We start from the raw sequence: 24,921 nt of genomic DNA on the forward strand, positions 1-24,921 counted from the left end.
GCTAATATATCCCAGGCCTCAAATACTTCTCCGCCCAGGATCACGACAGCTGTCAATTCTTCAATCTTTCAATACCCAGCTCCACTTTAAATATTTCTAAAGGTCTAGCCTTCACTACTTCCTATAAGCAGCCAACCTTGAGGGTGTGGAAGGTAAGCCCTCCAGTTCTTCTTACTTGCTCTTTGTTCTAGCGTCCGCATCCGTCACCCACTCCTTCAACACCTCTCTGGCTCTCCGGTCCTCGGGGACAATCAGGTGCCAGGCTTGGCGGTTTCACTCTCCAGGTGGGTTCCCTGTTTGACGTCAGGAGAGCCAGGCCTGCCGCTGGGGTATGGCCACAGCGCCCAGCCAGCGGGTCCCTCAGGCTGTCGTACAGCTCAATGGGCCCTTCAGTCGTGCAGCCCAATGGATCATCTTGGTCTTGCTAATGCTGAGAGCAAGATTGTTGTTCTGGCACCACTCAAGCAGATTACTGATCTCCCTTCTGTACTCTGATTCGTCCTGATAACATCCTGGCAAATCTCCTCTGCACTCTCTCCAGTACCACCACATCCATTTAATTAGAGACCAGAACAGCACAAAATACTCCGTGAGATCTAGCCAAGTGTGTTGTAAAGTTGCAGCATGACATCCCAACATTTATATTCCTTACCCTGACCTAAGAAGGCAAGATTGTCACCTTATTCGTCATCAACTCATCTGTCTATATTGTTAATATCGAGGATTTGAATAGAGGTGAAAAATAGTCCATACAAATATGCCAAATTGTTGATCTGCATTTAAAAATATGACAAACTTATATATTTTACACCGAACTTTGTCTGTTTTAATGTATACATGGAACAATTTTTTGGAAAAGGAATAGATGATTTATCATATTAATTCAACTCTTTTTTTATTAGGCTCAAATCTATCTGCTTTCTCATAATATCTCATAATCCATTCTATGTCCAAACATATATCTAGTTAGTTTATGAACTAATTTATACAATTTGTTTCTGTGGTCTACTTGAGTAATTTACATGAAATATTTAACATGCTTTATATAAAATAGTTCTGTCACATAACCCTTAGTTTTTGAATAATTCATCTGTGCAAACTGTTGTATAATACATTTTTAAACATTTTTGCTTTTTATGCAATATGGCAGAAATCAAATTGTATTTGAACATTTCATAAGGTAGACATAACTCAATGAAAAGAAAGAAGAGTATTTATAATTTCTTCCATGTGATAATGAGGTAATTAATTAATAACATTATCATCAACTCAGAAAAACAATAGAAAGGAATGTACAGAATTATGGATTACTGGATGGGTTTAATTTTCCAATTAGTAGCTTCAGTTCTCTGACAGAACACATTTTTGTTGCAAATAAGCCATACACCTCAATTTAATTGTGTCAATTAGTGTACATTATTATCGATGGAACACTGCAATTAAAATCCTCACTGATTAAGTATCCCAAAGTTAATTAGGCATCCCATGAGTAATGGGCTATTTTGTAATGAAAAGAATGACCCCGTTTTTAGGTTTATGTCAATCCTAATTCTTGAACTATCCAGCAGAACCTGGCCATCAATTTGATGAAAAGTGTGAATTTAGCCGAATGCTTTTTAATGATGCATTTCCTAAAGAAAGCCAATGAATGTACATTTATATATATATATTTCTAATTGTTTTTCCACTGATGTCTTTTATGTTTGTAGTATTTTCCCTTTATTGTAGCTTGCAGAATTGTATGTGTAATTTAGGTATAATTTATCTTTAATTTATGTTGTTGTGATGGTTGTTTGAGTCCGCATGCCTGTGATGCGGCTGGAAGTAAGATTTCCATTCCACATGTTCCTCACCATACTTTGTGCATATAAACCTGACTTGGTTTGACCTGGATTAATAAGGTCTTCCAGAACATTCTTAACATTTCGGTTTAGTTTAGTTCATTGTAATGTGTACCGAGATACGGTGACAAGCTTTTAGAAACATAGAAACATAGAAATTAGGTGCAGGAGTAGGCCATTCGGCCCTTCGAGCCTGCACCGCCATTCAATATGATCATGGCTGATCATCCAACTCAGTATCCCGTACCTGCCTTCTCTCCATACCCTCTGATCCCCTTAGCCACAAGGGCCACATCTAACTCCCTCTTAAATATAGCCAATGAACTGGCCTCGACTACCCTCTGTGGCAGGGAGTTCCAGAGATTCACCACTCTCTGTGTGAAAAAGTTCTTCTCATCTCGGTTTTAATCATCTCGGTTCTTCTCATCTTGGACCTTTTGTTGCGTGCTAACCAGTCGGCGGAAAGACAACACATGATTGCAATCGAGCCATTCACAGTGTACAGATACATGATAAGGGAATAATATTTAGTGCAAAGTAACGCCAGTAATGTTCGATCAAAGAGAGTCCAATAGTAGTTCAGGACTGCTCATGTTGCAGTAGGATGGTTCTGTTGAGTGATAACAGCTGGGAAGAAACATTTCTTGGTCAATGTATTACAAGTAATAGCAGGAATTTTGTTGGATTTGCTCCGTTGATTGCTGTAACTTCACTAAATGCTCTGTGGAAACAGGATTCTGTCACTCTCCTGATAAAAGTCTGAAGAAGGGTTTAGAACCAAAACATCACCTATTCCTTTCCTCCACAGATGCCGTCTGACCCGCTGAGTTACTCCACATTTTTGTGTGTACAATTCTGATAGCCATTAGTTCCTGAAGAAGTAAAGTACTGGATATTCCAGTACTCTTTGTTCTACAACATAAGTCTGGGCCAAAAACAGGAACATGAGATGCAAGTTACCTGCAGTAACACATTATGTTGCAGGGAGAGGAGTGGGAGGCGGGACCCCAGCTAGGCTGCGGGTGTCGTTGACCAGAGCGAGGCCCGCAGCGTTCTGAGGACTGTGAAAAACAGCGGAGGGCCGGCAGCGCACTCGCCAGCGTGACAGATGATCGGGCGGGGGAGAGGGAGAGGAGGTCGTCCCCTGTGATGGCCGCGATGGCGACTTTTCAACTGTGCTTCCCCGCGGCCGCGCTGCGATAATGACTGCCGCCGCCATGTTGTTGAGCTTCAAGAAGCGCTGCGGCGGTGACCTCCGGAGATCTCCGGTGACCTCAAGTGACCTTCAGTGACCTCGGGATCTGCAGAACTTGCTCGTTCTTTCTGCAATAACGACCACCGCCGCCATGTTGTTGAACTTCAAAAAGCCCAGCGTAGCGCGCTGAACGACTTGATCATGTGTTCATGGGCTTCAATCCACGTAACTGGCTGCGCATTGAAAAGTCTGCGCAGCTGGTCGCGAAGGGGCAAAGGCATTGTGACGTCATGCAGCAGTTATATTTTAAAACAATTTTAGTAAAAAACTTGGGAAATTATTAACCACATTTTCAGATGAGGAGATTTTTGAATTCATGAGGTAAATCTCTACCGGAATATGTAAACATTTCTCCTTTATCGCTCATTGTCAGGTTTTGGAGGAGATGTGACTGACAACCAAACAAACGAACAAACAAACAAACTAACGAAGAGAGTTTTAATAGATAGATAGATAGATAGATAGATAAATGCTTTATTAATCCCCACAGTGAAATTCAGATTACTTGCAGCACGCCAATAAAAGTAAGACACCACATTAAAAAAGAATTGAACATAAAACATAAAAAAATCCCCCAACAATGGTTCCCACTGTGAGGGAAGGCACAAAGTCCAGTCCTCTTCCACTTGTTCACTCATGGTCAGGCCTATTGAGGCCTCCGCAGTCACGCAACGGTGGCCCGATGTTCAGGCCCGCTCGTCAGATGATGGGGCTTCGGCGTCGGGAGAACACTCTTCAGCGGCTTGGAGCATCTGGAACGGCCGCTTGCTGCCAGAGACCGTGGCTCCCGAAGTCCACAGGCCGCGCTGGTCAGAGCTCCGACATTGGCGATCTCGGCGAGAGATCTCAGGCTCCGCGGTGTTCAGAGTCAGCGCTGCCGCGGCTGGAAGCTACGCTACCACAGCTCCGCGATGTTCGGAGTCGGCGGTCTCAGCACTCCGGAGCCCACCACACGGTGACCCGGTCAAGGCATCCCCTGCTCCGCGATGGCGCCCCAGCGCTGTGCCGGCACCAAAGCCGAAGTTCTGGCCGGTCCTGGCAGGAAACGCCAGAAATTTTTCTCTGTCCCTACCACAGTCCCGGTGGTAGGCCGCGAGGAAGGGGCGAAGATATGGCCTGGAGAAAAGCCGCTTCTCTGACCAGGTAGGGACTGAGAAAAATAGCACCCCCACCACCCACATAAAAAAGATTATACCTCCAAACGAACTTTTAACACGCTAAAAATAAGAGTGAAAGGATGGACAGCTGCAGGTAGTTGTATAATAGTTATATGATGTATAAGAAGCCACAGTTCAGAGAAGGTTAATGAAGATGTTGCCAGGACTCAAAGACCTGAGCTATCTGGAGAGGATGGGCAAGCTAGAATACTCAGAGGGTGGTGGGAATATGCAAGAAACTACCAGAGAACATAGTTGAGGCAGGAATTATAGCTGCATTTAAAATATACTTGTACAGGTACTTAGGAAAGGTTTAGAGGGATATGTGTCAAACCTGGGCAAATGGCACTAGCTTAGATTGGGCATCTTCATCAGCAGGACGAGTTGGACCGAAGGGCCTGTTGCTGTGCTGCATGACTCACTGATTCTACGACTGTACAACAAGTAATTGACTAATGATAAATGAATGGCGTGGAATGAAATTGTAAGATTAAACGAGAACTTAACAGTTTGAAGTTTGATCTTTATTTTATGAGGAGTTACGATGAGCGATTACGTGAAGAAGCCCTGCCAGTCCGCACGCGCGTCAAAGCAGCGGTGTGAAATCACAGATAACAGCAGTCGAAGTAACATAGTAAGGCTTAGAGAAGACTAGAAATACCGAGTGATCTTTATGAGAGAGGGTTGGGAGTGGAGGGCACGTACTCACCAACATAACTCCTCATAAAATAAAGATCAAACTTCAAACTGGTAAGTTCTCGTTTAATCTTACTATTTTACTTCGGAGTCACGTGAGTGATTCCGTGAAGATTTCAAAACTCTGTGATTTCATGCCGTGAGAAACGAGTCTACACAACCACAACTGCTTCATTGACAGATGAGGAAATTAATAAATAATAGTAACTCCTCTCATCTGGGAGTAAACTAACCACTGAACCGAAAATATAATTGGCAAATACCCCTGGTCTGGCAATAGGTTATTATGAAATGTTCAGAAAGTTTGTTCGTTCGACCATCCTGCAGTCGCCACGATGTTATCCAGCGGAACATACATAACCTTTGCTGCTGATGTTGTAGCAGCCCTGGTGGAGTGAGACTCGAAAAATATCAGTATCTACTCCTGCAGGAGCCAAACCCCATTTTAACCACCTGGAGATGGTCAGAACCAATACCTTTTTATAAAGTTTTTGTAATTACAAACATTGCTAGTTCAGAGCATCTAAGGCTCTTCGTGACCTTGACGTATTGTTGTATATGTGTGATCATACTCAACCGAAGGTCCATGGGGTATGCCATGAAACTAATTTGAGACCTCACGACTGCTCCGCTTAAATAACCATTAAAATATAATATTATTTGCAGATGTAACCATCCTGTCCAGTCACAATATGTAGTGACTGAACCCGTTGCGCTGAGACCAGCGCCATGAGGATAACTACCTTATGAGAGCCGAGCCAAAGCTTAGGATGTAGCTGGAGCCCCCTGGTGAAATAGTGCTATTATCATGTCAAAATCCCATACTGCCCTATGCTTGTTCTGGGAGAACTTGTGGGAAAGATATCCTCTATAAATTCTGGATCAGAGGGCGAAACCCGTTTGCTGCAGCAAAGAAGATGGGAAGACACGTTGGGCACAGTTAATGATCTTCTAACTCAATTTATTGTCAAAGACCCATTTGAAACGAACTCCAAGATGTCAGTTATCTGTACCATATATGACGTATTGTTGTATATGTGTGATCATACCCAACCGAAGGTCCATGAATACCCAACCGAAGGTCTATATTCTGTATCTTCTTTTTTCTTTCTTTTTTTTAAATTTCTATATACACTACTACTACTACTACGGACTGACGCAAAACTGCATTTCGTTGTACCCATACTCAGTATTTGTGCAATGACATTAAAGTTGAATTGAATTGAATTGAATTGAATGTAACATTAGCATTCAAACAAAACACTTCCCATCTCCTGAAGAGGAAATGTAATGCTTATCTTTTTTGGGGCTATCCCTGCACTCTGCCGTGAGCACCAATCTGGATCGGTCTGACAATCCGAGCCGCAAGTGCAATCTACTCAGAATCTATGTCAATAAATTGATTTTATCATGCAGAGGCTGGTTTCCCGAGCCACAGGCTGAACCAGCAAAGTTTTACGTTTAGAATAACTGTAAAAGGTTGTATTATTATTCCCGATGAAAGCGGAAAGCATGGCTGCATAGGCCAGTCAGACAGAACGACAACCTAAAGAGGGATCTTGCTGACTTTATTGCAAGACCCGACTGCTGAGGCAAAATGGAGGGAGACAAAAGTAACTTCATTCTCCTTGAAGCAAGAATGTTTCTTTCGCCACTGTTATGCCACATATTTTGCAACCGGTAAATGAGCCTGGAAACAAACTTATCGATATTTGGTGTTCCATCGAGCCATAATTTCATCAAATAATTAATGATCCAATACCCATTTTGTGTTGTCATTGATTGTACGTGATGATACTCTAACAAAAAATGAGATTAGGTAAATTATTACAGGATATTCTGACTTGATTGCACCCATGTGACTAACATATGCCACCACCATACTGTATCAACTCAACGTTGAGCATGCAGATTATACATATTTGCTCAATAACACTTTAACCTCTAGAATGCACCTAGTATCTATAGGTAGATACCAGTAACTGAATAATTGTTAACTCATGCAAATCTCTCCAAACTAGAGATGGCATTCATAATTTTCCACCTTAGAGCCCCGTCAGTTTATAATATAACTGAAATTTTACTGACTAGACTACTGGGGCAATGCTGAATACTGTTCGTCCACCATTATGACTTTGATAGCTTCAGCTGGTAATAGCATAATGTCTGTCACAAAGCCCTACATGGCACTTGAAAGATTACTATTTTGCATGAGGTAAGCTCCCCTACTTGCACATCTGAATCACAGCTACTATATTGCCAATTACACTTGATGAATAGAAGGCTGCTTTATCACAACAAGATTGTTACAGGCTCCTATTAGTTCCAATCTCTTACCCCAGGGCGGAGTCACAGACTAATTAATAGTTAAAGGTAAATCCCAATGATGAACAAGTCTAGTTGGTATCACCTTAATTTTAGCAACATACAGCGTTAGAATATCCTCCAGACAAGACATAACACATGTTTTTGAGCTCTGAGCAGTCCAAGTATCGGTTTTAGTAATCTGGTAAATAACCTCGGAACTGAAATTAATCCATTTTGCAATGTTTTTATCATTGCCTTTATCCAGATAAATTTCAAATGCCTCCGGTGATCTCTGTAAATGGGAGCATCCTAAGGAAATCAGATGCGAAGTTTCCTATTCGGAAAAATTTATACTGCACATGCGGGTTAAACGACATTCTGCATCTTTTTCACAATGAACAGACCACGCCTACGAATTCCGTACCTGCTCGAGCAATAACTCTGGCCCGATTTCCGAGCCTGTCCCGAAAGCCAATCCTGGCCATAATACTGAGCCTGCCTTGAAAGACAACTCTGGACATAATTCTGAGCTTGCCTGTAAAGACAAATCTGGCCCAATTCTGTGCTTGGAACCCTAGTATTGTGCAGTTTACATGGTTAGATGCCACAATTATTTGTGTGTTGTAAGGCCACTTCAAGGGGAAAGCTACTTTCATACACACATAAACTAAACACATGTTATCATTATCATTTGTACAAAAAACAAGTGTAAATATTACCAACGTAGATGGTCCCATATTTTTCTTAAGCCTGACTTGGGTCTCGGATTGAAGACCTCTGCCCAGCTTTCATGCTGCCACCAAGTTCAGTGAACTGCTTACTGCCTATGGAGGTGTGAGGTGTGTTGTTGCCGCAACGATGAAGCTTTGCTCGTCGTTGGTGCCTCGATTGGTCCGACAGCTTTTGCTTCCTTATCCAGGTTTTACCTGTTGAATAGGTCTTACCTGAAGAGAAGATTCGGCGGCTGGTCTTTAATGTCACTCCTGATAGCACTGTTCATTCCCGGCACATAGCATGAGGGGAACTCTGGCACCTTCCGGGTATTCTGCCACCTTCGTTTGCGAGGACTCCTTTGAATCCATTTGCATGTGCTCCAGTATGTTCCACGGACATACTTTAGAATTTGAAGTCAGTTACTCACTGACCATTCGCACTCCCCTGCACAGAGAGGAAGTTCCGTAGGCAGCCCTGAACAGGTGCTGCCACAGGCCCCTGCTTTGAGGTATGCTCCCCGGCTATACCTCCGACCTCGGAGTAAGAACAAAACTGACCCCGTATGCTCTCCTCCTTCGAGGGGGAGACATTATGCAGCCCTTCAACAGGTGCTGCTGCCACGGGCCCCCGAGGAGACCCGCGGATATAAAGCTCCTCTTGCTGGAGCATATCGTGATGGAGCATCCATCGTGATGGAGCAGCCTCTCCATCAGGAGCTCAAACACCACAAAAACAAAGGAAATTATCATAGACTTCCATAAGAACAGTGCAGCCCCCAAACCCCTATTCATCAATGGGGACTGTGTGGAAAGGGCCTCAGACTTCAGATTCCTGGGCACACAAATTACAGAGGATCTCTCCTGGACTACAAACACCACCACAGCAGTCAAGAAGGCCCAGCAGCGATTCTACTTTCTGAGGATCCTCAGGAAAAACAACCTGGAGGAGAAGCTGCTGGTGTCCTTCTACCGCTGCTCCATCGAGAGTGTGCTGGCGTACTGTATAACCACATGGTATGCCAGCTGCTCTGCAGCGGACAGGAGAGCCCTTCAAAGGGTCATCAACACCGCACCAAAAATCACTAGCTGCCCACTGCCCTCCCTGAAGGACATCTTCAGCTCTCGCTGCCTTGGCAGGGCAGCCAACATCCTGAAGGACCCTTCCCACCCTGGACACAACCTGTTCCACCTGCTGCCCTCTGGCAGATGGTACAGGTCCTTTCGAAAACTCGCACAAACAGACTCAGAGACAGCTTCTACCCCATAGCCATACGTGAACTTAACAATGCAAAATAAGAAATAACACTCACATTCAACTGAATGGTTCTACCTCAGCTGCTATTGTTATTTATCTGTAATTTATTTTTATATGTATATATTTTTACCTTTTCTTATATATTTAAAATTGACTTTTAAATTTCATTGTACCATGTGAAATGACAATAAAGAGATTCATTCATTCATTCATTCATTTCCTGGACTGCCCTGATATTCTTTTTATTGGCTCAACAGTCCCAGTTGGTATGGCGAATTTCGATGCCATGCCTGGCACCCCTGGTTCTTGGCTTCCATGGCTTGGGGGTATGCTGCTCTGCAATACCTCCAACCTCAGGGTCAGAACAAAGCTGCCCGGGTAAGCTCACCTCCTCCATGAGGGAGACATTATGCAGCCCTTCTACAGGTTCTGCTGCCATGGGCCCCCAAGAAGACCCGTGGATATAAGGTTCCTCTTCATGGAGCAGATCTTCCCTATACAGCCCTTGAACAGAAGATGCTGCTACGGGCCCATGGGGTGACCCACGGATAAAAAGCTCCTCCTGGAGCATGTCGTGATGGAACATCCTCTCCATCAGGTGCTCCATCTTTGCCAGACGTCCACAGATGTCGCTCCTAGTTGGAGAGGAATCCTCCTGGCCCAAGTCAATGGAGTCCACGGGCCTTACTTTTTAATAGCTTTTCCTCCCCACAGGAACAGCCACGGTGCTCTCAGTCGGCACCCTGGTGATACCGCCTTCCTCGTGGATTTACCCTTCCACGGGAACCACAGCGGTCTGGAAGCCGCTGACAGCCTTGTCAGCTGCTGGAGTAGCAAACCCGACGTTCGCCGGCTACCCGCGTTCTGCGGTCTGGACCGGAGCCTCCCCACAGCCCAAAGCCAGTTTCCCCACGGCTCATCCGGACTTCGCTACAGCATCCAGCAGGAAACCTCTGTAAGAAGAGGTTCCTGCAAGAAAAACACAACCTGGTAAGAAATAAAAACTTACCTGTAGGTTTAAACTTACCGCTGGCAGGAGCGACGCGCCTGCCAGTCCGGTGCTTCGCCATGCGAACGACGTAATGATGCGCATGCAGACTGGCGGGGCTTCTTCACGGAATCACTCACGTGACTCCGAAGTAAAATTGGGTATGAACAGTTGAATTGTGTATGACGTTAAGTTTACAGTATGGGCTGTTGTGATTTTCTTCACAAAAGTGGAAGATGGGAGGCTGTCCAGGAAAGTGTAAACACCTAATGCAGAAATAACAGAGACATGTGCATGTTTTAATGGAATATTGCAGGGCTGATTCTGAGAAAACAGGGAGGTGGTAGAAAACTGAGTTAATAAACGTAAATGCACCATCCAATTGATCCAAATGACTTTGAAACAGCACAATGTCTTAATTCATCATGGTGCGGTAAGGGTTGACTATGTGAGTAGCCATCATTTTTATTGGTTGCTCTCCATATACTCATTTCAAATACAATTGCGCTTTCAATGTACAACACCACAGAGACCACTGTAGTGGAGTAAATAGCGACAAAAGATAGATTAATTTAAAGGCAGAATACTCACTGGTTTACTGAAGTCAGGGGATTCAAGACAGAGAGTCAAGAGTGTTTTATTGTCATATGTCCCAAAATGAAATAATGAAATTTATACCTGCAGATATGTTATCATAGTACACTGTAAAGACCATAAATAAACCACAAACACATCTTTATACTTATAAAACTCTGATCTTGGATGTGTGTATGTGTGTGTATAATCATACTGCTTGAAAAACCGACACCCTGACAGTAACATTTTTACATATTCCCGTAGAGATTTATGCAGTGAAGTCAAAAATCCAATTATACATAGCACAATTGGAACTTGGAAACAAATAAAACATAATCTAAAATTAAGAAATCTATCTCTTTTATCGCACATAGTCAATAACCCGTCGTTGAAACCTTCTACTATAGATAAATCATTTACACAATGGGAAAGAATATGAATCAAAACGCTTGGAGACGTATGAATTTGGAAAATTATTATCATTTCAACAATTACAACTGAAATATAATTTGAGAAATAATCAATATTTTAAATATCTTCAAATGTGTGACTATCTGAAAAAATACACAAAAGACTATCATAACATGCCTCCAGACTTACTGGACGAAGCAATGAAGACAAAGGCCGAATCAGCAAACCTAATATCATACTTATACAACACTATTTTAAATATAGAAATACCTACAACTGACAGTATTAGAAGAGACTGGGAACAAGAACTAGCTATAAAAATTTCAAAAGAGAGCTGGGATAAACACTTACTATATGTGCATAAATGCTCGATCAACATAAGACATTAATTCAATTCAAAACATTACATAGACTATACTATTCAAAAACCAAAATAAATAAAATTTTCCCTAACGTCTCACCCATTTGTGATAAATGTCAGTCTCAAGAAGCTACCATCTTTTTTGCTTTTTGTATAAAAATCCAAAAATTCTGGAACGAAATATTTGAAATCTTCACAAAACTATTTAAAATAAAACAGATACCAAAAGCAGAATGGATTATTTTTGGAATAACGGAAGGTAGCCCTGAACTAAACGTGTTTCAAAAGAATGTATTTAATTACGGGCTAATAACGGGAAAAAAACTTATACTCAAATTCTGGAAAAACACCTATACCAACAATAAAAATGTGGATTTCAAACATGTTCGAAACATTACACCTGGAAGATATGAGACTCCTCCTCGCAGGCAAAGCAGACCACTTCCAAAAGACGTGGTCTGCATTTATGGACTTACTACAAGCATAAGGTGCAATAGTAATTTAAAAAATAAATGGTGCCAGGATCTGGTAACGGGGGGTGAAAAATATGGTTGGTATATCCCTTTATGCGGAGTTTTTTATAATAGAGCGATTGTTTCTCTTTCTTTCTTTCTTTTCTAGGGTCTATTTCTTAACTTTCTTCTCTAACTCTCTTTCTAATGGGCTTTCTTTTCCCAACACTTTCCTGCACTTTCACGACTCTTTCTCACTTTCCTTACTTCTTTTATTTCTATCATTCTTAAAGCTCAAAAAATGAAGGGGTACATTCATTGTAATAAGATATATGTGGAGTGTATTACTGTAACTTATTGTACTTCTAATAAAAATAAAAACATTTAAAAAATCAAAAAAAAATCGGCTTAGCTGAAAATTTTGAGCTTTTGTTCTTGAGTTAATTACGAAAATGTTCACAAATGTTTGAAAATAAACGAGATGGGCATGTCACAATGGCTCTGCTCATGCTGTATTCCACGCGTTGTGAGTGACGTCACCCTCCGACCCCTTTACCCCCCACCGGTTTTTCGTTGTGTTCCACGCGCTGCGAGTGCCAGGAGCCACCAATGTTTGGGAATCAACCCTCCTCTGTGACGACCCCTCCCCCCGGGCTCTGGATTGAAACCGCTTTTGTTGAATCGTGCCACGCTGCCCGCTCACCACTCCCTTCCTCCTCCCCCCTCCTCCTCCTCTTACCCCCCACTCTTCACCCCCACTTTCCCCCCACTCTTCCCCCCCTCTTTTCCGCCCTCTCCCCCATCTCCCCCCTTTCTCCCCTCTTTCTCCCCTCTTTCCCCCCCTCTTCCCCTTCCCCCTCTCCCCCCCTATCCTCCCTCTTCCCCCCCCTCTTCCCCCCTTCTCCCCCCCATCTTTCCCCCCTCTTTCCCCCCCTCTTCCCCCATTCACGTCCCCCTCCCCTCTCCCACCTCTCCCCTCCCCCTCCCTCTACCCCATCCACGTCTTCCTCCCTCTCCCACCTCTCCCCTTCCTCTCCCCCGAGCCACATCCCCTCGCCCCCCTCTCTCCCCCCCTCTCTCTGCCCTTCTCTGCCCCCTGTCCCTGCCCCTCTGACTGTCTCTGCCCCTCTCTCTCTCTCTATGCCCCCTCTCTCTCAGCCCTCTCTCTCTCTACCCCCTCCCTCTCTAGATGCGCCTGCGAATTGGGGGTATGTAGTTGTGCGCGAGATCGCGCGGGTCTCCGAAATTTTTGGAGTGAACAAATTCTTCGCACGCCAATGGCCTGTCGTGGAAATGACGGCTAAAGTGGGACAGGCCCAAGACCCTGGCGCGATGCAACGTTTCACCTTCAACAGCAGCAGAAGCAGGCAAACGATCGCCGAACTCGGCCTGGGGTTCACGGCTGTTGCGGTCCGGATCCGCCCCCACTTCTACTCTCAGAGCGGGGGCCAAGAAAATTGAAGTTTGACACAAAGCCGGAGTAACTCAGCGGGACCGGCAGCATCTCTGGAGAGAAGCAATGGGTGACGTTTCCGGTCAAGACCCTTCTTTTCAGACTGAAGAAGAGTCTCGACACGAAATGTCACCCATTCCTTCTCTCCAGAGATGCTGCCGGTCCCGCTGAGTTACTCCGGCTTTGTGTCCATCTTCAAATGACGTCACGCGCTCCAGAGAGCCCAACCATCGCAGCTCAACGCGACCACGAGGTCGCGTAATTTGCGTGCCAAGGACACGTAAGTGGGAAAGGCCCTTAACTCAGCAGGACAGGCAGAGTCTGGAGAGAAGGAATGGGTGAAGTTTAGGGTCGAGACCTTTCTTCAGACTCGAGGAATTTAGTGAGTTTTATAGCCTTCCCAAGGTAAGAAGATTGAAAAAAACTGCAATTGTTGATGATCTGAATTATAAATTGGAACATCTGATGCTGGATTGGGAAGTGGAGGGAGTGAGCATCCTGAATGATTCACTTTTGCTTCTCTTGCCACAGATGCTGTTTGACCTCCAGAATGCTTCCAGCATTTTCTGTCGATTACTTTTTCCACCTCTTTCACTCTCGATGTTCACTGCAGTACCTGCCTGTGGCAAGAAGTGTTCAAACCATGCTTTGCAGGGGTGAGTCAGTGCTCAGTACATTACCTACAGTATTTCTGGTTTTACTCAATGCTACTATTCCTGGTTCTGACTTCCTAGCAATTTCCTCCTTGTTTGCTTGCATATTCATTCTTTCTGTCAGCTTTTGCATTGTGTACGGTTTATTCCCAAATTTTCAGATTTGCACAAATGTGTGCAAACTAACCAGCTACATTCTTCCATTGGAGAAGCTGGCAATGGGAATTGGAAACAGACTCTGAAAACAGAAGGAGGTAACCATCAAGTTACGCACTTTGAAACCAAATGGGGTCAGTGCCATCGATGTCACTGGTAAAGAGAGTGCAACCAACACATGGAAATAAAATAAAATAAAATAATGCTGGAGAAATTCAAGAAACAAGTAGAGAGAAAAACAAAATTATAAAGTTTCATTCCTTGGCACTGAGCAGAATTGGGAAAGTGAAAAAACAAGTATGTTTCCAGTTGCAGTAGGATTAGGGGCAGAGAGAGCAAATGGAATAAGTGTGATATGGTGAAGACCAAATGGATCCAGAAAACTTCAAAGCCTTTGGGGTGACTAAGCGAGACTAGTAAATGTTTGTTAATTCTAGCTCATCTTTCTGGTTTACTGTTAGAAGGTAATTACTGTTTCTGGTGTACTGTTCAAGGTCGAATGTCTGAAACCCATGCACATCCATCAATCAGTTTCATTGATATTGTAAATGTTCTCAGGATATACCACCTGCATGTGCCTCAATTTATCCTTGCCTTAGTGTTCTTGGGATATATTTATTTTGATCCTTCCAGATTAGTAGTGCGAGGGTTCTGGCAGTCAGGGCCGGCCTTAGGAGGTGCGGGGCCCAATTGGGAACCATTTTGGTGAGCCCCAGGTTCCCAGCCAAGCTCTGTAGAATCATAGAAATATAAATAAAGTCTATTATTGACTTTATATCTCTATGGTAGAATGGAAAGTAATCGAAATGTGCGCTTAAAATGTGCATGCGAGTTAATGGACCAAACGGATCTAAGCTACATTTTAATATGAAATTGCAAACATGTAAGTCTACAAGTAACAAACACCTCTGAAAAGTATTTAAGAATGACCTGCAGATGCTGGAAAATCGAAGGTAAACAAAAGTGCTGGAGAAACTTAGCGGGTGCAGCAGCATCTATGGAGCGAAGGAAATAGGCAACGTTTCGGGCCGAAACATTTCTTCAGACTTGATGTGGGGTGAGGGGCGGGGAGAAGAAAGGAAAGAGGAAGAGGAGGAGCCCAAGGGCTGAGGGAGAGCTGAGAAGGGGAGGAGACAGCAAGGGCTACCGGAAATTGGAGAATTCAATGTTTATGCCGCTAGGGTGCAGACTGCCCAAGCGGAATTTGAGGTGCTGCTCCTCCAATTTCCGGTGGTGCTCACTCTGGCCATGGAGGAGGCCCAGGACAGAGAGGTCGGATTCGGAATGGGAGGGGGAGTTGAAGAGCTGAGCCACCGGGAGATCAGGTTGGTTAATGCGGCAGAGGTTTTTGGCGAAACGATCACCAAGCCTATGCTTGGTCTCACCGATGTAGATCAGCTGACATCTAGAGCTCCAACAATGTGAAATGATTTATTTAAAAAAAAAAAAATTCTGAAAAAGAAATCTGAATTTAAGCGCATTGATGGAAACAAATTATCTTTTTTGGACTTCTATTAACATTCATAAATTGTAAATGTCATACTATGATTGCCTTTTATTATGAGAAAGTTATCTTACTTGCTTTTTCTCTGCAAAGTCTTTTAGAATTTTGCTAATTTCAGATTCAATGGACATAATTGCCAAACTGTTCAATAAGCTCATTCTGGATTCTTTTTCCTAAATAATGATCATGTATTTCCTTATTCTGGATTTTTCGCAGATGATCTTGCATCACTGGATCAAACTTTCCGAGCAACTCAATAAAACCAAGGAAATTTCCATTATGTGGTGTTCCTATGTGTTCCTCAGATCCCCGGAATAGCAAGTTTCTTTCTGCCAGGAATTGTACAGTGGCTACCAGTCGCTCAAAAACCTGATGCCAGCGTTTTGCTTCTTGTCTAATTAGTTTTTCTACCACTTCATCAATAGTTTTTTCAGCAGATAATCTTTGCTGCAGTTCACAGCAACTGAGCATAGCTTGCAAACAGGCACAGAAATCGCTGTCAAACCATGGGGGGGACCGGGTGATACAATCTCTTGACGGCCGCACGCACATGTACACACTCACACACGAAGCTTCGGAGTCTTCAGCCGTGGGCCCTGTGGATGGTAATTAATGACAGGTGCCTGCAGTCGCCAAAAAAAATCGCGAAAGTGGGACAGGCCATTTAATAGTAAGATTAAACGAGAACTTACCAGTTTGAGGTTTGATCTTTATTTTATGAGGAGTAACGTTGAGGGATTACGTGAAGACCCCGTCCAGTACGCATGCGTGTCAATCTTCAAAGCAGCGGTGTGAAATCACAGAAAACAGTCGTTGAGCTGAACATAGTAAGATAAGAGAACCATAATACCTGTTGAACTTTATGATCGAGGGCTGGGAGCGGAGGGCACGTAATCCCTCAACAGTTAAATATTACCAACTTGTATCCGTGACTGGAGACATCATCGATGAGGTTCCATACCTTTATCCGAATGGGAGGACTTATGCAACCCGACCAGGAGCTGCCTCAAACATGTGTGCATGATTTTACATCTGCTCCTGGAGGTAGAGGAGCTCGCGTACGAGGTTGGCGCATCTTCCAATGAAGGTCGTTCTGGGCTGTGGCCTAAAAAAGACCTTTGTCCTGGTTGTACGGCCTTCAAGCTTTCACCAGCTTCAGTTCATCGTGGTTTGCTGGTGGGTGCGTAGGGGTGCTGCCGTCGAAGATGTGAGGTCTTGCGTGACGATGTGGCCTTCCTGAACCCGATGGCCACTCGTCGAGCTCCTGCTGCTGGTAGTGTTGTTCCTGCACCCCCTGCACACTTGTGCTTTCTTCAGCCAAACCCCTGTCTTCAGAGTCAGCCCAGAAGTGATTCCTAATGCACCCCTCTGTCGAGGGAGTTGCATTATGCAGCCCTCAATAAGGTGCTGCTATGGGCGTCCCAGGACCCCCTGGTGACTAGGCTCCATATACCGGAGCATGTCACATTGGAGCTTCTGATCCATCAACCGCTCCATGCGGGATATGCGATCACAGTTGCTCCCGCCGACGTCCATTCCTGTAACATATTCTCACAAAATACCACAAAACGACCTTCGAGTAAGGAATTTACCTGCATGTCCTTTTAAAACCTTCTGCTGCGGGGCAACACTCCTCCCGAGCCTGGTCTCGTGGTCGTGGTTTGTTACAGCTGGGGTTCCTCTGTGGTCCTTGTAGAAACACTCCATTGCGGGTTATTTCTCCCCCCCCCCAGCTTTTTCTCCGCGGTCCCTTATAACAGGGCTTCCCCACCGTGTTCTCCAGTTGGGGCTTTCTTTCCCCCCCCCCCCCCCCATCTGGGTATCCCTGCAGTAACTGCAGCCGGGATATCCCCGCGGTCCCTATCAAAGGGATAGCCGCGATTTACAAAGTCGGGGGGGGGTTATCCTGCTTCGGTGGGGGGGGGGTATATGAAGCCACTGGTTTAATTGCCAGTGGCACAGTACTTACTGCCGTCCGCTCCTCGCATCCCGCAGTCCCCGGCACCAATATGAAGCAGCTGGCACCACTGCCAGCGGCTTGAAGGTGAATCCACCGCCGTCCGCTCCCCGTTTCCCGCGGTCTCCGGAGCGGCTGTCCATGTGCCCCCAGCACCAATATGAAGCCGCTGGCTCCACAGCCAGCGGCTCGAGGGCGAATCTCCCGCCGTCCACTTCCCGTTTCCCGCGGTCTCCGGAGCGGCTATCCAGGTGCTCCTGGCACCAATATGAAGCCGCTGGCTCCACAGCCAGCGGCTCGAGGGCGAATCTGCCGCCGTCCGCTCCCCGTATCCCGCGGTCTCCGGAGCGGCTGTCCAGGTGCCCCCGGCACCAATATGAAGCCGCTGGCTCCACAGCCAGCGGCTCGAGGGCGAATCTGCCGCCGTCCGCTACCCGTATCCCGCGGTCTCCGGAGCGGCTGTCAAGGTGCCCCCGGCACCAATATGAAGCCGCTGGCTCCACAGCCAGCGGCTCAAGGGCGAATCCGTCGCCATCCGCTCCCCGCGTCCCGCGGTCTCCGGAGCGGGTTCTCCACCAATATGAAGCCGCTGGTTTTACTGCCAGCGGCTCAAAGGTGAATTTACCGCCGCTCGCTACCCACATTCCGCGGTTCCGAGCGCCTAGGTCCGTGGGCGGGATTCTCCGTGACCGGGGTTCCCTGAAGTCCGAGACTGGGGTTTCCCCTCCGTCCCGACTTAGCCCCGGACTTTTAGTAGGACCTCTAAGTAGAGGTTCCTGCAAGAAGATTTAAAAAACCTGAAAGATATTAAAAAAAACTTACCTCAGGTTTGTTGCTGGCAGGAGAATCACTTCACCCTGCCAGTCGTCACGCAATGCGATTGATGATATGACACGCATGCATACTGGACGGGGTCTTCACGTAGTCACTCACGTGACTCCAAAGTAGAATTTCCCATCGAGTCTTCTGCTCCCACTAGTCGAGGTGCAGGTGCTTTGTGATAAAAGCATTGAAGCTATTTCCTAAGGTGGATTTCCTTCCGAAATGTAGCAAACTGTATTGATCGTGATTGACTCCTGGTGGCTATTTTATTTCAAGAGTTAAAACGTAATGGCAAGTATTATAAATGGTACATATAAAAGAAAGCTAACAGACCAATGAAGAAACCATCATTGTTGGTACAATTTTCAGTAGCACTCATCACCTGTTTGTCCTCTGGTTTAGTTGTGAACAGGTGTGTTGTTGCCTTGTGGATCGCTGAAAGAAATTACATGTTAAATTGAATGTGATTACTAACAATCGAGAACGGCTTTTATAAAGTGTGAATTGCTACATTATTATATGCATATCATTCAGTTTCTGGAAAGTTAGTTTGCCACCAGTGTCATACGGAGAAAAATCATAGGTGACATTTCTGGTTGGGACCCTTCTTCAGATTTCAACCACAAGAGCTACTGCCTCACAGCGCCAGAGACCCAGGCTCAATCCTGACTTCGGTTGCCATCTGTGTGGAGTTTGCCCATTCTCCCTCTGACCATGTAGGTTTCCTCCTGTTCGAACAAGGGACCCGACCCGAAACATCACCCATCCTTTAACTCCAGAGAAGCTGCCTGACCATCTGAGTTACTGCAGCACTTTGAGTCTATCTTTGGTATATACCAGCATCTGCAGTTCCTTCCTGCACACTCGTAGAATCATATAATGATTGTAACACTGAATTAGGCCACTCGACGAAGATTGTGAGGAAGGCAAATGTAAGCGGGCAGCATAGTGGTCTATTTCATTTCAGAATCTGAGCTAGCTGACCATGCATGTGGCCGCGACTCCACAGCGTGCAGTCGGATGGGAACTGATGGCAAAATACATGTTTCACACCTCCGAAAACATGGAGGGGACCCCATTCCCCCGGGATTTCCGCCCCTGAACTTACGAATACTTTTTGGAGTTCTCATACTCAGCTAGTCTTGTATGAATGTTCGGCCAGTTATTAAAACCACAACTTGCAAGTGAACTTGCTCCGTTATTATCAAAAAGCTTGCAGTAGTAACAGAAGATTTTATCACTTGATACAGAATATATTAGCCATGGACGATTTCACCATTTGGCTGTTTTCTTTTGCAGTGAAATTTTTTAAAAATGTGATCCACTCTCATTCTTGGGGAAAAATTCTACTATAATTGTAGGTGGTCCTTTTTTCACTAAATAGTCCCTGACACTCGGACATCATTTCTGGCCTTGTTGCATGATCATCTGTTAATTCTACACAACTGTCAAATTTTGAATTCCCGTTCTCCCTTGCCTCAGGCGCCAGCAGTCATGTTAACAGGCGACTTTCCTTGTTTGTCAAATTCAACACTTTTGAAATGGCCGATTTCACTTTCAGTAAATAAATTCCCACTTTGATTGGCTTGCATAACTTCTTCAGACTGGCTTCCTTCAGTGTCATCATCTTCACTGTGTTGTGGCTCCACTCGCTCTTCTGCATTTTCTGAGATAGTTTTGCTGAAATACATATCTAATGCACCTTTCTCCTTTTCTGCTTCGACCTTCTTTACCTTGGCACCACACCTCTTCTTACTGCCACTCAAATATGTTTTGCCGATGTCCCTTAAGCCCTTGTCTCACGGTGCGAGTCGACCCACGAGTGACCCCAAGTTTAAAACAAATTTAACTCGTGGTATCACGTACAATTAAAGTAGCGGGGACGTCGGAACTCGCGGACGCAACTTAGCGACTCGTGGCGCTAACGGCAGGTACCCGGGAAACTTGTTAACTCTTGAAAATGTTTCTAAATGTTTAAAGATTTCCACAAATAAAATTTACTCTTGATGTTAAAATTTGAAACATTTAAACTCGTTGTAAGAACGTAGTGGCCCGTGAGTTTACCGTAGAAAATGAATGAATGGATGGATGGATAGGGGTCTGAAATGAACTTGGATACTTTCGATGGGAGAGAGCCGCCAATGAAGCTGTAGGTACAGAGCGAAGACGGGGCTCAAACATTGATGGGAAGGGTTAACACCGGGTGGGATGCGTGAAAAGTGACCATACTGAGGGAATTCCCACGTATATGAAGCAGAGAAAAACATGAGTTCTACATAGATTATGTTTGAGCCAGCGAGGAGACATTTCTTCAGATAATGATTTTACAATGTGAGGTGACATTATAAGCCATGGGATATAGACACAAAATGCTGGAGTAACTCAGCATGGAGCAGACAGCATCTCTGGAAAAAAGGAATTGGTGACGTTTCGGGTTGATACCCTTCTTCAGACTGGTTTTGTGCTGTGCTGTTGCCGTATCTCTGGAGAGAAGTAATGGGTCTCGACCTGAAACATCACCCATTCCTTCTCTCCAGAGATGCTGCCTGTCCCGCTGAGTTACTCCAGCATTCTGCATCCATCTTCGCTGGCGAGGAACCGTGTGTGCCCTTTGCAAGTTTTCGCTCTCGAACACAGATAGCAGCGGATTATTAGCGGAAGAAACTTGCGTTCATGCCGCACAACGTGATTGACCACCTGCCCTCGCTACTCAAGGAGCTTGTGCTGAGCAGTAACCAGCTGTGGAGCTTCAACTGGGGCAGGTTTCACCTGCTAGGCTGGTTGGAGCTGCTGGACCTCGGTAGCAAGCCTGTTGATCACGGTGCCTCGCATGCTGTCTAACTGCACCCAGATCCTGCGTCTTCAACCTCACGCGCAACCAGATCTCCAAGCTGACCAAGGACTTCCTGCGGGACATAACCTCCCTGCAGTACCTGGATCTCAGCTACAACAACCTGAAGACCATCCAGGCCTCCAGTTTCCCGGACAGCGGCATCAAACACCTTCAGGAGCTGCGGCTAAGCGGAAACCACTTTCTCTGCACCTGCGATGCCAGGTGGTTCGTGTGGTGAATCAATCAGACCACGGTCTACATCCCTCGCCTGGTCACAGATGTCACCTGCTCCTCCCCCAAAGCCCACCGCGGCCACGGCGTCGTCATGGTGGACCTGCACTCCTGCGAGTTAGACTACATGGGCATTGGCCTCTACACTTCCTCCGCCTTGATCACCTTCTTGCTCCTCTATTTGATACTTAAAACAGGCCTTCATTCACGGTGGTGCAGCTGCCTGACAACGAATTCAGCATCGGAGACCCGGGTTCGATCCCGACTATGGGTGCTGTCTGTACTGAGTTTGTAAGTACTTCCGTGACCTGCGTGGGTTTTCTCCGAGATCCCCCCACACTCCAAAGACGTACAGGTTTGTAGGTTAATTGGCTTGGTGAATGTAAAAATGTCCATAGTGGGTGTAGGATGGTGTTAATGTGCGGGGATCGCTGGTCGGCGCGGGCCCGGTGGTCCGAAGGGCCTGTTTCCTCTCTGTATCTCTAAACTAAACTAACAGGGGAGAACACTGGACCTTCTTGGTCAGTTTATTATTTTACACTTATATACATTACACAGATCACGGAGTGTGAAATAAAGCTGGCAAGCCGAGGTCATGCAAGAAACGGAAGAAAACGGGCGACGATTTTATTAAGCAACTCTGTTCTGGCAGAACATCTATCCTGTGTTAAGAAAACTAACTTTCAGGGGATTTAAATCTTGAGTTCAACTTCTACCTGAATTGAATCGATTTACAAAAGCTTTGAAGTTCTCCCTGCAGTCCGTTTCTTAAACACCTTTACGCAGCTACATAAGAGACACGGATAAGCTGATCATCGAGGCAGGTCTGTCCATGGTCATGGGAGGCTTTTTATAGTAAAAAAAACTGCATGACATTTTTATCCATGTGATGATTTTTCCACATGTCGGTAGTCATTGTTGGCTCAAGAGTAACTTGGGAGAGGAACTTGGTACATCGCAGAAATGAGAAGTAAATGGCAAATTTAGACATACACATGGGAACTCGTTTAAACTCGTGAACATAAACTTGGAATCTTGTAGACAACCACGAGTTTGATTTTTTCTTTCACTTGGGATCACTCGTGGGTGGACTCGCACCGTGAGACAGGGTTTTAGTATTTTACTCATATTTACAGAAACTCTTTAGAACCTGCAATGTGGTGTTACATATATATTGCTATGTGTTGTTGTGTGTACTTGACGAGTCAAGAGTAGATTACTCTTAAAACAAGATGGTTTTTGATTCAGAAAATATAATTCATTTCATATTTGGGAATTAAAATTAGCGAACTTTACTGTCTACCAATTAGAATGTCCCTTCACAAAGTTAATCTTAGAGATGGCAATATTAAAAAAAACACTGAATGGATTAGAGACTGTTTATATGGCATTGTATATGTATAACATCAATGAATAGGTTAATTTCTCCTTCAAAATGGTAATGTCAATGAAAAAAACTTGATCCATGTTAAAACATGGGCATTTTGGTGCAGGATGAGTTAGATCCAGAAAGTTTGACCCTTATTACTGGACTGATTGGAAATTGTAATTGGTTGTGACACCATAGTGGGGACACAGGAGATACAACTAAACACGCGATGTGTACTATTTGCTGTAATACAAATTCAAAAAAACTCTCCTCCCTAACATGCTCCACCATCTCTCCACTGAAACCTGCTTGATTTTTTCTTGAGCACATTTGCACAGTCCACATCATCCATCTTCACTGGCAACTTATTCCAACAGCCTTCGACCTTTTAATTATTAATTATTAAAGCCATCAAATTGACAACATAAATTGTCAAAATAAGTAGAAGGTTGCAGTGATACCAAGGTAGGTCAACGTTAACTGGCATACTGATTAAAAATTTATAGTTGAGATCAGTGACTGAGAATAATCTGAATTGATGGGATTAATTTAGAATTAAACTCCTTAGATATGTGACAAGCTAATAACATTAGGTAGTTTGTTTATTAAATAAATTAAACTCTTTGGGCTCATAGCTGGTAAATGCTAAAAACATAAATTACCTCATCCTTTTGAATTTACATTGTTAATTGGGTTGTTTAGCCTTTGGTATAAATGTGCAAGGTTTCTGAGATAGCTGTTATGTGAGTATAACCATTATTAGTGATGTGATCCATTACCCTTGGACGCCTTGTTCCTAGAGCAACATTTCCATTAAAGCATGTTAATTTGCATTATCTTTCCCCGTATAAATAAATAACCTGAAATAAATACTTGCAGTGGAGGCTTTGTGGGTGGTGTTGAGAAACTTGAATGGTCCTTCCATAAGCTGGGCTATTGTCCAATTCACCTGTACCCATTGCCGATATTGGACTTTGTCTCGGAGACTGGTGCACTACAATGCTGAGAATTATATTCTGCACACTGCATCCTCTACTTTGCTCTATCTGTTGTACATGAGTTGAACTTGATTGTAATTATGAATAGTATTATCTGATTAGATTGGACCATGCAAAACAAAGCTTTTCACTGTACCTCAGTGCACGCAACAATAATAGAAACATAGAAAATTGGTGCAGGAGTAGGCCATTTGGCCCTTCGAGCCTGCACCGCCATTCAATATGATCATGGCTGATCATCCAACTCAGTATCCTGTACCTGCCTTCTCTCCATACCCCTGATCCATTTAGCCACAAGGGCCACATCTAACTCCCTCTTAAATATAGCCAATGAACTGGCCTCAACTACCTTCTGTGGCAGAGAATTCCAGAGATTCACCACTCTCTGTGTGAAAAATGTTTTTCTCATCTCGGTTCTAAAAGATTTCCCCCTTATCCTTAAACTGTGACCCCTTGTTCTGGACTTCCCCAACATCGGGAACAATCTTCCTGCATCTAGCCTGTCCAACCCCTTAAGAATTTTGTAAGTTTCTATAAGATCCCCCCTCAATCTTCTAAATTCTAGCGAGTACAAGCCGAGTCTATCCAGTCTTTCTTCATATGAAAGTCCTGACATCCCAGGAATCAGTCTGGTGAACCTTCTCTGTACTCCCTCTATGGCAAAAATGTATTTTTTCAGATTAGGAGACCCAAACTGTATGCAATACTCCAGGTGTGGTCTCACCAAGACCCTGTACAACTGCAGTAGAACCTCCCTGCTCCTATACTCAAATCCTTTTGCTATGAATACTAACATACCATTCTAACTAGCTAACTAACATAATAAACCTAAACCTTCCATGTGCCGCATCTGGAGTATTGTGTTAGACTGAACATAAGAGTATTGTGTGCAGTTTTAATCACCACACTATATGGAGGATGGTCTTGTGCTGG

Source organism: Amblyraja radiata, chromosome 4 (assembly GCF_010909765.2).
Source record: "Amblyraja radiata isolate CabotCenter1 chromosome 4, sAmbRad1.1.pri, whole genome shotgun sequence".
Taxonomy (NCBI): domain Eukaryota; kingdom Metazoa; phylum Chordata; class Chondrichthyes; order Rajiformes; family Rajidae; genus Amblyraja; species Amblyraja radiata.